The sequence below is a fragment of the Abramis brama genome (genome assembly GCF_963993115.1).
Source record: "Abramis brama genome assembly, chromosome: 21".
Classification (NCBI taxonomy): domain Eukaryota; kingdom Metazoa; phylum Chordata; class Actinopteri; order Cypriniformes; family Leuciscidae; genus Abramis; species Abramis brama.
In genome coordinates this window covers 3330100-3345879 of record NC_139983.1, presented here as the reverse complement: position 1 = coordinate 3345879, position 15780 = coordinate 3330100, and the positions used below count along the sequence as shown (strand labels likewise).

Sequence of the window (15780 nt, the reverse complement as noted above, 5' to 3'; positions counted from 1 at the left end):
TACATCATGATAATAAATAACAACACATATTACAAATTACAAAAAATACAAAGAGTACCTAAAATATAAAAAACCTTAATAAATACCTTTAAGACTTATTTAATAGTCTGATTGCACTCGGAACAAAAGAGTATTTGTATCGATTATTTTTAATCTTTGGTAATCTATAGCGACGACCTGAGGGCAACATAAAGAACTCTGGATATAAGAAGTGTTCACTGTCTAAAAGCACAGAATGGGCTCGACTCAAGACACTTCTGTTAAACAGAGCTGTCAAGCTTCTTTGCTCTTTACCTATAATCTTCCCACTATTATTGACTAATTTATTTAGTGCATTTTTGTATTTCACACTAAGATTTCCAAACCAACAGCTAATGGAAAAGGACAACACTGGCTCTATATACGACTTATAGAACAATTCCATCAGTGTTTGTCTGTGTTAAATGATCTTAATTTTCTAAGACAGTAAAGGCGCTGCTGTCCCTTTTTACACAGGGCCTCTGTGCAGGGCCGCCACCAGGAATTTTGGGCCCCATGACAAAAAAATCAAATTGGGCCCCCTCTGCGCAGCTGTTGGCACCACATCTCTAGGACCTAACTGTCCCATCAAAAGCTTTACATAACTCTAATCAAAGGCTTGCAACTGTCTTGCTTCTTGTAGTTCAATACTAGTACTAGCACAATATTTACTGCTGGTGATTTGTAAATGCAAGTCTGCATACAGTATGCAGTTCACTATTTGATGCAAGATTAAAAGCCACCATAAAAATGTCCTTAAGGCAATCCTTTACAGTCTCAATGTATTTTTATTGTAAAATTAATGACAGATTTAAAAAAAGAAAAAACCTAAATATATATTAACTTTTTAATTAAAATAATTTAACATCATCATCTCAAAACAATGAAAACAGCAGATTTTTGTAACATAACTGCACATATATGCCAACAACAAAATAAAGTTGACGTGTAAAACGGAATTTCCACATCAGGGTTATTATAGCGCTACAAAACAGATCAAGCGATCACTAAATCAATAGGTTTTGAGGTTTGGAATGATGGGAATAACAAAGTCTGTATCTATAGATGTCATTTAACGGCCAAAATTCAGTCTAAATGAACGCATCAAACTGGATTATTTTAATATTGTCTGTAACTTACATGCAGGTTGAGGTAAGCTACTCATTGTTTCTAACTGCATCCAGTACAGACAGGAGGTTATTTTTTTTTATTTTTTTTTTGTCATAATGGTCATTATGTGAGAAAATAATTTGTGTTTGATTTCTGTCATTAATAAATATTTCATTTTCTTTTTTGTCATGGGAAAAAGAGCAAGAGAGACAGTCAGGGAACCCCACACAGACTCCCTGGAGTGATGCCAAGTCATTAACACAGTGTTGCTCGCCTTCTTCACTGGGACAGGGAGGGGTAGTTATGGGGAGACTGGGGTGCTGCTGACTCATCTGTTGTTTAGTCTGCTAAAATGGGCATGGACAATGATTTAATATGAATATCTTGCTAAACGTTTCCCTGCACTGATTAAATGTTGATGAAATGTAGGCTAACACTAGCCTGCAGCTAGCTAGCTTATTTCACTATGGACAACAGGTTAATACCGCTCACAGACTAAAGGCTACCCACCTTTCTTGGGGAAAAACTGGGTTACAGATTGACACCCTTTCTTTTGTCTTTCCTCTCTCTCTCTTTTCTCTCTTTCCTTTGTTGAAAACCAGGTCTCTGTGTGTTTCTGGCGCATCGACTGACTGTCTGCAAGTTTAAACACCGCGCACGCTAAGGCAGGACCAAACCATTTCATGCAGATACAGGGGGGTGGTCGGTCAATATGAATGTTTGCTCTTTTGTCAATGGGGATATTTAACTTTTATTGCCAAAATAAGTAAAATCAAAGACATCATTCATGTTATTATTATTTGAAATATACTCAATGATGATGGTTTATATAGTGTATAATATAATAAAATGTTTAAATTAGTTTTTACTTATTTGTTGGGGCCCCTGTCAGTCAGGGGCCCTTAGAATTGTCCTAACTTTTCCCCCCTATATGGCGCCCATACCTCTGTGTTCAAATCAAACCGCAATCTTTTATCAATAATTGTCCCCAGATATTTGTAGCTGTCCACACATTCCACCTTATTGAACTTAACAAATGTGTCTTGGGAAGGATGTGTTTGTATTCTGAAGTCAATATTCATGTCTTTTGTCTTGGATACATTAATCTGCAAAAAGGCATCATCACACCACTTCACAAAATCATCAACCACTGGACCATGGCACGTTTCATTTTCTTCTAAAAGACTCACAATAACTGTGTCGTCTGCAAATTTTAAGAAATACCTATTTTTATGTTTGCTTAGATCTATGAAATGTATTTATAATGTGGTTCAGCTGGACTAAACACAACCAGTCCTGATTACTGAAGCCCTATTCAATCAAATCTACACTTAAATAGGACTTTTTCAACAGCATCAAGTTTGTTAAAAGGTCTTAAAGTGCCCCATATGCTTTCTCGAATATTCCCTTTCATGCAGTGTGTAATACGGCTGTTTGTGAATGTAAATGTTCTGCAAAGTTGTAAAGTGGAAAGTGCTCGATAAATAAAGTTATTGTTTCCCAAAAGAAAGAATCGAGTCTGAACCGCCTAAACGAGTCGTCAGTAACTCCAGTCTCACTTCTGTGACCGGCATACCTAACGATGAAACACATTTGCAAAATTAACGCCTATGGTCTTCATTGGCTGCCGGCAAACAACGTCTTCTTTGTTCTGTGACCTCACACACACACACTGAACATTTCAAAAACTTTTAGCCTTTTATGTTCAAACCGGATTCAGAGAATGATGGAGAGACTCAAGAAGAAGAGACAACATGTAGAAGCAACAGGACATTTCTGAATGGTTAGTTGATGAGTTTATGTAGCTTATGTGGAGTTAACTATCTTCTAGTCATTGATTAGCATATTCTGTCTTGATAATCCATAAATCGTGTTCAGGGGGCGGGGTTTATGTAAATTTTAGGGTTTGTGATGTCACTAACCCGGGAGGAATGTCCTGTAGTCTCTAAGTAGTCCTGTAGTCTCTCTAGTCTCTAGTCTCGACCAGCCGTTTGTTGTAGTCCTTAAAAAGAGATTTCTGTAAAATCAAATATCTCCCTTTGCTTTGAACTTTGAGCGTTGTAACTTTGCAGATGTTGTTTACGCTCAAACAGCAACATTACACACTAACTAAAGCTAGAAAAATGAAATCATAATCAACCACCCCTTTAATATTTGGCAAGTGTCTGTGCTGCTGCTGTGTGTGTGTGTGTGTGTGTGTGTGTATGTGTGTGTGTGTGTAATAAGCAGAGTGTGTGTGATAAGCAGAGTGTACGCACGTTGTGGATCCGCCAATAGGCGCACATTACTAACGCGCTCTTTAAATAACAAAAAATAATAATAATTACTGCATCATTGACTTTAGACCAGGTTTCAGTTGGTCAATGGCTCAGTCTATTTCAGTTCCTCAAAATAGCAACACACCAACAATGCGCCTGAACACACTCCTCGTTCTCAGACCAGCAGCCCATGGACACACAGATCGGCACAGATGCATTTGCTATTTAAACAACGTGGCGCTGGACGTGAAAATGAAAACTGCATCGGGCTGAAACTAGCAAAACACACTTATTGCGTCGCTCCTGGCACTGCATTGCTCTGGGTGTATGATATGGTCCTGTGTGTGTGTGTGTCTGTGTGAGTTGTTAATGGAGATGATGATTTTGCAATTATACTGCCTTGATTAATGCTTGATTTGCTTTATATTGATGTAACCTAAATAGTAATAATGCTTTTGCTTAAGTAGATGTATGTTACCCAATTACTAATGCTGCACAGAATATGTATTGTGTGATTTCACTATTATTAAGAAAACTACTTACTTGCATGAAATATATGTATTGACTGATTTAGAGTAGAAAGCACTTATGTATTAGAAATAGTTTTTATGATAAATGGAAAATGTATTAGTTCAGGTGTATGTTATAGACGATCAAGAGAAGAAAGAAGAGAAAACGGGCTCGAAAATATTGGAAAGGACTGCACCGTAAAGAACTGAAGGCATTGGCGGAGGATTTGGCAGCACTCCATGTGATGACGGCAGAAGAGAGCTTGACAGTGTTTGACCGTCTACATATAAAAGACTGAGAGAGAGACTGAACGGACGGATACTGAATAGCGCAGTGTCCCTCGACGCCTGAAACCAGCTGATTGTACCTTGATTGAAACTTATTTTTGTAACTTTACTATTGTACTTTTATACAACTTTTGTTAAATTTAATAAAACTTATATTATATTATTGGCAAGTTATTGTCTACCAGAGTAGTAATTTAAGAGCCTTAAGCAAGAACTGACCACAGGGAAGTCTGCTGAACTAATTGTAAGTACTTTTTGAATGCTTATAGTTTTGTCCAGATTCGACTTTCCTTACATACCTGAGAATAATAAATAAAGAGGTAAAAGGTGTAAAGATTAAAGGACGCACCATAAAACAGAGTGAGTGTGTGTGAATGAGTGTATGTGTGTGTGTGTGTGTGTGTGTGTGAATGTGAATGAGTGTGTGTGTGTGTGTGTGTGTGTGTGTGTGTGTGAATGAGTGTGTGTGTGTGTGTGTGTGTTTACTACTCTCTTCATGTCACTTTCAGTTTAATTTACATGTAAAACAAGAGATATTTGTCTTACCTTATATGATGAAACCACTTCACTGATGGGTCTGACTTTGTGATTGTCGTGTTGTTGTGAAGTAATACACACTACACACACAGGCTGTTTGTCCTCCAGACAGAAGAGTTTGAGTTTCTCACTGTGTAAACTGCAGATCTCCTCAGATCCTGATGAATGCGTCTCATTTCTCTCCTTCAGGATCGACTCGCACATGTTTTTTAATGCCAGATTATATGGAGGAGGATCTTCTCCTGCAGACAGGACACTCCTGAGTTTTCTTGGTTCTCCAGAACTGTTGAAGACACTCTTTACAGACACTGTGACTACATGATAAAACAACAGGAGCCTTGAAGATTTCACAGCACACGGGACAAGAAAGCTCTTCAGCAGAGACATTTAGTGAAGCCATTTTCACCGTTTGAGCTCCAGCAACACAAACTTTACTGTCACTTTCTGAACGACGGGTTTAAAAACGAATCACCTTGAGAATCACAGCGATCTGCTGTCTGTTCAGAAACAAATGTCTCAAAAATCCTTCTTGAAAGTGTTTGTCTTCATTCTCCACTGATCGCTGCTTCTTTATTGCTTATTGTCGAGAGAGAAGAGAGTCAGCATGACAGAACAGAGAAATAATAAGTCAGTCTCTTCCTGGCAAGTGTTGTAAGAGGGTGGAGTTTATGATCACATGTGGGTCAAAGAACAACATCAGGATTTCTTCAGGTTAAATTTTAACTTCCATTTTCCAAAACTTCAATTAAAACTTTCTCAGGTATAATGCTATATATTAAAACCTTGAATCAAACACTAAAGAACAATGAAAAACACAAATATTGGCAATAAAAAAGACACTTTATTTGTGTGTTTTATTTATTGCTCTTTATTTTTAGAGAGATTGTTTGTTCAAGTATCCATTTGTAGTGGACTATGTCTCGAACCACAAAGAAACTCCCGACACCACTGGCTTCGGTGGACCACGTCTGCAGTTTATTGACAGAGGACAGACAATCAACACACAAGCCTTCAGGTTCACTCTCTTTCAGCTGAAGGATGTATATAATGCTGAGTGAGTTTGCTGGACGCTTCAGTGAATGATGATATATTTTGCTAAATAAAATTATCCTGTCAGAAGAATTGCACTATTATTTATTTTCCCGTCAGTATCATCTCAGTGAGCTTTTGTGAGGGTTTACTCATGCGCAGTAAAGGTGAATTTAGTGTTAGCTTCTGGAAAACGCCTGAAAACGCCAGTGTGGACGGAGAGCGCTTTGAAACGAAAACAGCGTTTTCAAATGTATGTGGAGTAATGCAGACGAAGCCTTAAACTGAGCTCATCTTCATGCTGGATGATAGTTGATGGAGCTCAGGTCATTACCTTCCTCTCCAGCAGATCCGCTCCTCCGGGTGGAGTAGAAGATGTAGTCGACCATGGCCGGCCCGTCTGAGTTCAGTGTGGAGACCGCAGGGGTCTGAGTGTCGGGACGCTCCTCGCTGTAAGCTGACGCCAGGCTCAGCGTGTGATGTAAGGTGAGCCCGAACCTGCAAACACACAATCAGATTCATGTGAGGAACGGCAGACGCTTCGGATCAGGACAATCATGACCAGCTGACCAATCAGCTCCCAGATGTGAAGCGCTAGAAATGCACAGCATAACTGAACTGGTACAAAATAAAACTATTGATTAGATGTATAAAAACAACACATTTTAACCTGTTAACTGTCACCCCTCTTTTTGAGCATAGATCTGAACTTTAAACATGTTTAGTACAGTTCATTCCACAGCATTCATCAAATGCAGGCATGGGAGACCGGGTATGGTTGTAACACTTTTTGCTTCAGTAACTATAACTCACTGAATTTTGTAGCTAGAGTTCTCAAACTTTTATACAAAGTACCCACATGTGTTCACTACAAATGGCACCAATTCAATCCTCTACAAGAATATCACAGACCTTGTGAGTTGGTGTCAAATACATGAAGTACCTTCGTTACAACCTACCCCAATACCGGGGTAGGTTGTAACACATGCTGGGGTAACTTGTAACAATTACACAAAAGAAGCAAAAATGGATGCCACACTATAAGATATGCTTCAAAAACAGGTTTATTGACATAAAAGAACAATGTCTCAATCCATCTCTGGAACAAACTGTCTGATTAACTTCTTTTTTTTTTTGCCTAAGAAACTACATTTGAATCTAATATAAGTCAAACTTATTTATCTGCAATAGTTTAGATACTAGACAAAAAATAGTCTTGGTCAAAAAATGTACTTTCTTAACTCAAAATCATTTTTTTCTTAATAAGTTCAGATTGTGTCAGTTTTCAGACTTGACAACCACCATGCGTTGTCAGGGAGACAGTAGGTAAACACCAGAGCCATAGAGAGAAAAGAGTTGCGACACTCCCATAGACCTCCGTTGTAAAAAATGGCGGCGCTTTTAACCGCCTACTTCCGGGATTTGAAGATCGGAATAGTTCCAAACATTGTCATTTGGGCGTTGGACACCATTCACTTACATTGCTGCGCGTCGAGTTGTTCCAGAGTTAAGTTGCTGAAATATCGACCTCTTTTGAATTGTCAACTGTCTATATTGTTTCAGAGGCCCTTTGCGATGCTTATACTGGTCTTCATTTGTACATGCACAGCGTAATTATTTATATTTTATGCTGGTTGTTTCAACCAATTTTCAAGCACTGCCTGCTAGCTAGTTAGCTAGCGCGACTTCGTCAGCTAAGAGTTCGGTAATGAATCGCTGCCACCTTTATAGCAACTTTTATTTAATTAAATTTGGGATATACTAACTTTTCATTATGTTTTATTGTCTTGAGTGAAGCGGCTTGTGAGAACAATGCTGGACCTCTAGGATTGTTATGGCCATCACCAGTCCTGTCTGTTTCATGGATTACCTGCCCCTGGTTTTTGTTTTTCTTGTTCACACACACTCACACAAGCACACATTTTTGTTGTCTGTCATTGTTTAATAAAAAATATTGGTAACGCTTTAGATTACAGCCCGGAAAGTACTGCGTAATTAAAACGAAATTACAGTGTAACTTTCGGTAATTACAGTGTAGCCTACCTATAAAGTACTTACGTGTAAGTATAGGGGAATAATATGTAAAGTCTTGGGAATAAAGGGGTTACAACCAGGATAATAACAAATTATTTAGACTGTAAGTATTCCATGTAGTTACAGGGTAAGTATGGCATTGCGGGCTGTAAATTATTGTTTCATGTAGTTACAGGGTAAGTACAATAAAAACACATGTACACACACACAATCTGACATCACTTGGAAAACCTTTATTTGAAAAACAACTTATTTCAAAACAGATTTACAACATATTACACTTCTTATTCTTTTTTTTTTTCTTTTTTTTTTAAATCAACTTTTCATTTCAAATACTAAAGTCCTGACAGAAAGTAGCATGTTTTGTCCTTTTTTGCTTCTCTTGCATGGCTTCCTCCTCCTCTTGGTCCTCCTCTTCTTTTTCTATCGTTCCACTGATTAGCCTAATCTTAAGAAGGAGTCTTTTTCTATTCTGTATTATGTATTAAAAGAAAATACAGTACACCCAGAAATGTTTTTATAATTTACTCATCTTTTCGCTAACGACCAACTGTCACCAGCGAGTGCATGAGAGTCGGCTTCATAGGGTCGGCTTGAATGGCTTCGCGTTTGGTGAAGCTTTAAGCGTTCATTGCATTCTCTTTGTGAAACTCGCGCGAGAACTGGTGTCTCTGTTCTTCTGCATGGTTTGTTTTTCATTATTAATATCTGTTATTGTTTGTATTTTGTTGTGAGCAATAATAAAAACGTTAAAAAATAATAATAATTCGACATTCGGTTTTCCGGTGCGCTTACGTCACGCTTTACTCAACCCTCTCATGAACGCGCAGGTGACAGTTGGTACTTGGTAGGAAATCAAGCAATTGCCTCAAAACCATTTTATCTGCTCAAAATCAGACAATGCTCTCAGATCATACACACGAGTCAATATTATAAACACTACAGATCATTCGTTAGACACACATCAAAAAATGGAGCCAATTTTGAGGCAATTGTTTGATTTTGCCAGAAGAGTCAGATGTTCTCTGAATGTGGCTTGAAAATTTGTTTTTTTGTGTTCAAGGTTTTGAGAAAGTGAGTTTCAAGAAATGTGTTTTAACTATTCAGAAAAACTGTAAAATCCCTTTGGGAAAAATGAATAAGAAAAATATTTACGGAACCAACGCCACTAAAAAGTAGCCAGGCCATTTTTTCTGCTTGAACTAACATTGCTGTAACCTGTTATCAGATAAGTTTATTAATATGAATTACTTTGAGTTAGTACAATAATAATAACAGAATGTAAATGATCATATGAAGCACATTTTATTTAGGCATATTTTTTTCCAAAGAATTTTAATCCGCCACTGATTGAATGTCATGTATTTACGGCATTTTACCTGTTAGAAACACATGCTCGGTGTTAATGTTATTTTAAGGTGGGCTGGAAGTAAATGAACACGCACCACAGTTTGGGAACCACTGCACTTTTCAACAAGATGTGTGTGTAAAGTGAGTCCAGCACTGATGCTGCATTTATTTGCACAGAATCAAAGCTGCATCTTCACACTGCCTAACATCGATTGTACCAGAGAATGGACTTTTGACATAATTTATAGTAAGCTGTCATAACTGAATGTGTGTTATTAGTTAATAAAGATGCATTGATGCCTTCTGACCAGCAGAGGGCCCCGGGGCCCCAAGCATTTACAATAAAGTACAGCCTAATATTCAATATTCAGCTTGCAATAGCAGTATAGAGGATCATGTTAGACACATAAGAAAAATCATGCTTTTGTAAATCATATTTATAACATTTAAAGTCAAAATTATTACATAAAAGTCATGATTATGACACAAAGTCACAATTTCGACTTTTTAATCTTAGTATGCCATATAAATACTTAGTAGGTTATAATTTCAATTTTATCTCATCATTTCAATTTAGTTTGTCATCATTTTCACTTTTTATCTCATAATTTCACATTTTTTATCTCATAATTATCACTTCATGTCATAATTTTTACTTTTTATATGGAAGTAAAATAATGTCAAATGTTTTTGAAATAAAAAGCCTGTTGAATTGCACTACTTGAAAAAATAGGCATTGCATTAACCATGCTTGCATTTTAATGCATTGTATTTTTAGGGCTTGCATTTTTATGGGCTGAAATTCAGCATGGTTGAATATTTAAGCTGTGATTATTTCAATTAAAAACATTTCAAACGCCTTTTCATTATTAAAAATTCAATAATCCATATTCACCTTTCATATTTCACTTCCAAAATATTCAAACTGTTTAAAAATACAACCAATAATATTCAACAGGCAATGTTCGGGCCATTTTATTTGCGCTTTGCAAAATTCGCTTCCACAAATTCAGTGGTTCAATTCGACAGTAAATTCAACATTGACGTCCAGGAACTGCAGGAAAAGCAATAGATTACCGAGCATACTCTCCATCTGCTGTTAGTCGACCTCACCATCAGATGGTGCAAAAGCGCGTGTTGTTGACGAAGACCAGCAAAATTAGAGCAAGTCATTCATTCATAAAACTCATTTACAGCAATGTAAGTGTATTTGTGATTATTATGACGGCTGTTTTATGTTAAATTCAGTGTCTTCATGGTTACTTTTCCTGTGTAGCCTACATGCATCTTTCTCTACCGTGAACGAGATTATAATGTTATTCCCCGATGCGGATGTACAGATCCAATGTTACATTTTTGAGGTTGACATATATTTCTCTTGGTTGTGTGGCAGTTTGCAATTCTGGATTAAGTCCGACTACGCCACCCGGAACTAGTCCGGGAACCCACAGATTATTCAGGTACACAAAGCACGCAGACGAGTTCAGTGATTCAGGTCAAATGATTGTGAAATAATGATTATGTTAAAACACAACCAACACATTCAGATCACCTTTTCTCTTTGTTCATCTGGCTGTTATAACTCAGGTACAGCAGCCAAACAAAACTTAAAGTTAATAATTTAAGGGTCAAGAGCCCAACTAAAACACACACTGATCTCCACAATGGTGACTTTAATTATGGTTTTCTCCTTTAGTGATTCTGCTTGTTAACACCAGGTGTCTTCAATGTTTGCAATAAAAGATATTTTGTAAATTTTACTCATTTTAAATGGTTAACTTTTAAGGAATTAATTTGATTAATTATTACTCAATTCTAATTTGTTACATTTAATTAATAATATTGCTTGTAATCTGTTGCCTCAATTTTATTGATTAGATATCAATAAAATCAATGTATTCTTTTTTACAGTGCAGATCCATCACTCGTTCTCTCGGGGAAGAACAATCATTTCAACAACAGTATTTTGTTTACTTTAATGAACATTTGGCACATAATGTGTTCCTCAGCATTTATGAATGAGGTGTGTGTGTGTCTTGTTTCTTCTTCAGTGACGAAACTTCCAGAAGCTTCTGTGAGCATCGACCAGAAACGTCAAAAACATCTTGAAGAGCTTTAATCTGGAAGAAGATCGGCAGAGACCGTAACTAAACCCCTGAGAAAGATAATCAGTGTTATCTGGTTTACTCTGTGAGATTTGTGTGTGTTTTCTAGCTGACATTGATGAGCTTCTGGAGCATTTGACTGAAGAGTTCATCAGTTCTCTAGATTTCTACCAGCACGAGTTTGACTTCAACATCAACAGTATCTCACATTATAAAGTAGGGGAGACCGGGGACAGTTGCAACACTTTTTGCATTTCTCTCAGTTACTCAGAGACTATTTGGACTAGACCAACCAAATTTGTATATATTAAACTTGCATCTGTCTGCTAATTACCCATACCATTTAAAGATGATTATATATGACATATCGTTCACAGTATTTATTTGAATGGAAGAAGTCAGATGTTGCAACTGACCCCGACCCAGGGACGGTTGCAACACGTTAAAAATACCTAATTATTTAATTTTTAGCTTTTTGTCTCAATGAGCATATAATTCTGAAAATATTAACTGTTTTAGGCCTACTATAATATTATAGTATTATTTATTTCAATAATATTATTGTAGCCTATAATTTATTTATTTAGTCATATTTATCAAATAACAGTTATTGAGTTTTGTTAGTTTATGTGTAGAACATAGGCCTACATATATTCAGTGTGCAGGTGTTACAGATGCTATTCAATCTCTCCATATTTCAGTGTCAGACAGGAAGAATTGAACAATTTGCAATGCATCAAACCTTTATTAAACATGCAATTTATAACTTGTTGCAACTGTCCCAAACCCTATGAGCCATGACAGAACATCATACGCCTGCTAGACACACTATAGACACATGCTAACCATGTCACTTAGAAGTCAACAAAACAATAATTCAAACTAAGTAAGTTTAGATTAATTCATACAAAATGTCAGGACAGTATGACAAAAAGTATATCTCATGAAAGAATTTACTTTCATACCTCCAAAACAAGTTTTGTTCAATAAATGCAGCAGCAAATGTTGAATATGTCTACAGTCTTCTTAGTGGGGGGAGGGTCTAACTGTGCATGTACAGTGTGAGTGTCATCACTCTCGCTTGTTTCTGATTGGAGAAAAATGACATGTTGCAACTGTCCCCGGTCTCCCCTACTTGAAACACTGAAATCAGTGCATAAAGACCCTCGTGTATCCCATAATCAGTTCTTCTCACTGTCCACAGTATAAGAGTCAAACCATTATCCAACAAAACAAATATAAACACATCCAGTACAAGCGCTATATAACTCATGACAGACAGGTGTGTGTCCCACTGAGAACCTGTGATACAGGTATATTTATGAATTCCCCTAAAAACAGTCACACGAGCCATCATTTGATCCATCAGTAACAGCCTCTCTCCTGTTTCAACACAAGCACTTCATACACAACTCAAGTAATATGCTAATATTTTATGAGTACTTCCTGTAATCAGCAGTTTGATCATTGCCTTCCTTTATATTAATTTACCTCTTCCCTTTCTGCCATCACTGAAATCACAATTGACCTTATAGACTATTATCATTTTCACAGTGTAAAACTCCATCAAATTGAATCTAATAATCCTCACATATTATTTATATTACAAATTAAGACAACATTTTGTATAAATCTTAATGGAACAAGGGAATGAACCGTTTAGTCTGTGATTCATATTCATAAAAAAGAACATGTTTAAATGTAAGTTTTAAGATTTATATACCAAATGTTTTGAGCTCTAGATTTTTTTAATTCTTAATTCATAATATGAATAATATGTAAGGATTATTCAATTCAATTTGATGGAATTTTAATATTTGATGGAATTTTAATATTAATTGAAATGTGCATCCATCAGATTGGTGCTCACGTTCTCTTTTGTAATGTTGATTTTGATTGCATTATCATTTCTGATGTGGATTCAGATCTCTCTCTGGACCAAGCGTGCCGCACAAGTGCTATAAAGTGAAGCCAAAGCCACAGTAAATTTTTTACTAACCATTTCTGCAGGAGTGACCTTGATATCGCGGCTATACCTCCTGCTCACTACTGCACAGACTCGTTAAGAACGTTCTCCAAACATACAACTGACTTCCAGCCATAGCCTTAGATGAAATAAAATAATAAAACAAAAATCTCTCAACAACTTTACAAACTGCATTACCAGCTTCACTTATAACTAACCAGACTGACTTTATTTATAAAGAAGCTCTTGTTGAGAATTAATAGAGGTTTAGATATTGATGTTTTATTATTTCGTTTGACGTTAGTGTTTGCTATAGTTGGGCTCTCGACCCTTGACTTTTAGACTTTATATTTTCTCTGGCTGCTGTAACTGTGTTTGTAACACACTGTGTTGACACATTTGTTATAGCAGAAAAAAAGCCAAAAGAGAATGTATCCAGATGATGTTGATAACAACATAATCATCACCTATATTCAGTATGCAGTCTTTGTGTGGTGTTGTTCATTTTATATATTTAATTATAATTGCCCTGTGATTATAAAATATGAGATCCAACAGTGTTAAGGTCCTTGCACACTGAGTCCATCAATTTTCGCATGTGTTTTTTCATATTCGTGATTCGGTGGCTCTAAATTGTCAAAACACCATTCAAAATGCTTGCTACGGATGCGAAAAATGCAGAAAATCGAACCTGATCCAAAATTTTTTTTGACGGATGAAAGTTTCGGTGCAAGCGTGATTGACATAACGTGAGGTTGTATTTATTTTTTAACGTGCAAAAATTTCGGATGCGAATTTCGGACTCAGTGTGCAAGGGCCTTTATAATCATTTACAAAGAATTTTAAATGCATAATGAGGCACAAACATTTGACCTACTGTGTCATTTAGACACAAAGAGACATCAAGAATCAGCGTATAAATCTCAACAATGGTGACGATCAAAAGCTTCATGCTGCAATGCATGCTGGGTAACTAGTCTTTGTGCACTTTGACCTCACATTGTGACCATAGTATGAGCACACAGTGAGGACGCTGTGAGGTTACACTTTTAGCTCACTGTAAACTCACATTGTGACCACATCACAAGTGTCCTGGGAGCTCATGGTGAAATCACTGTGAGATCAAGTTGTTGACTGAGCCAAGCCTAAATTCAACTGAGGGGCTAAAATTAATTCCGATGATGTATCAGACAGTGAACAACGTATGTTTTCATTTGGACGGTAATGAGACAGTGACCTATTGGCTCGGTCACTCCCCAAATTATCCAGAGAATACCCTCATAATGCAGAAAGGTCTGTGGGTGAACAATGGTGGTCTGGATGTGTGTGAAGGAAACTTCTGCTCCCTGAGCTGGATTCTGATTACAATAGCACACGAAAATCAAAGTGCACTTCACGAATGGAGAGGGTTAATGGATATGTGTTGCACCAGAAGCCTATCGCGAGTCACCCAGAGCTAGAAAGATGAAATGCGGGGAAATCTGAAGATGTTCACATAATATTGGGTGGGAAAACAGTTTGAATGCCATTCTATCCTATAGTGCTCCTGATCCAAGGCACATAATGTCATACTTTCCTCCAAAAGCTAGAGATGAATTAGCTTTGAATAAAGTGGTTAAAACAGTTGCCCAGAGTTACCCGTATAACAACTTCTTTCTTAGAGACGACCCAAGCTCCGAATGGTACAAAAGGTAATTTTAGACACATGTTTGATGAGATGGGGAGTGTTGAAACCAACGAAGGTTCATTTGGTCCGATGGGATGCTGACAGGTCTTATGATTGACAGGGCGGGGCGGGCACGTGATCGGCTCAGAATGCATTTTCAAATTGCACTTTGAATTTTGCTACATTCATTGCGGGACACTTAATGGAAATGCAATCGCAAGTGTCTTAACTGTGAGTGTAAATGCAATTAAGAAAAAATAACATTTAAATTACAATTTTGTTACAGTTTTTGCTTGAACATGTGAAACATATCTAATCATTTCTGTAATACATTTTAATTTTAATTTTGCAACTTATAAAGCGTTAAAATATGTATTCAATTTACATATTAAAACTAGTGTATGAAATGGCACATGTAAATTATATAATTGAATTTTCATTTTCATTTAGCACCAAACGTTGCACAAATGTAATGGAAAATTAAAATTAAAATACAGAAATGCATTGCCATTTTACATATTGTATTGTTATTTTGCATATTACTTTTCAAATTGAAATTTGCTACTCATAAGCTTCGATACTATGTGGTGTTTTTAATATGCTTTAAGACAAACCATGTGTAAATTCATAAGTCGACAGCATTGCTGAGTGTTTTCTCCTTAAAACTGCAGTGAACCAAAGACAGTCTCAAAAACACGCTTTGAAATCGCTGGTGTTTCTGACGTCACAAACTACCTTGTAACCAATCAGATCAACGTGTGATCGTCAACCAGTGGATCTCTGAGCTGAGTGAGTGAGTGGAGGCGGGGCTCATTTGCATATTCATAGAACCACATCATAGAACCATACTAAATGAGGCAAGGGGGTCTCCTCATTTGATATAATGTCTTATCTTTATATCTTTCTTTCT

At 36.7% G+C, this 15780-nt stretch overlaps 1 pseudogene across 1 annotated transcript in view; it reads right to left on the bottom strand.

Annotated features, from left to right (window-relative positions):
• LOC311072365 (nuclear factor 7, ovary-like) overlaps positions 1 to 5432 on the bottom strand; it is a 13722-nt pseudogene extending 8290 nt beyond the window's left edge. Inside the window, exon 1 of the transcript XR_014609532.1 lies at positions 4730 to 5432. The product of XR_014609532.1 is annotated as a nuclear factor 7, ovary-like (transcript). The remainder of the gene's footprint in view (positions 1 to 4729) is intronic.
• Positions 5433 to 15780: the final 10348 nt, after the last annotated feature.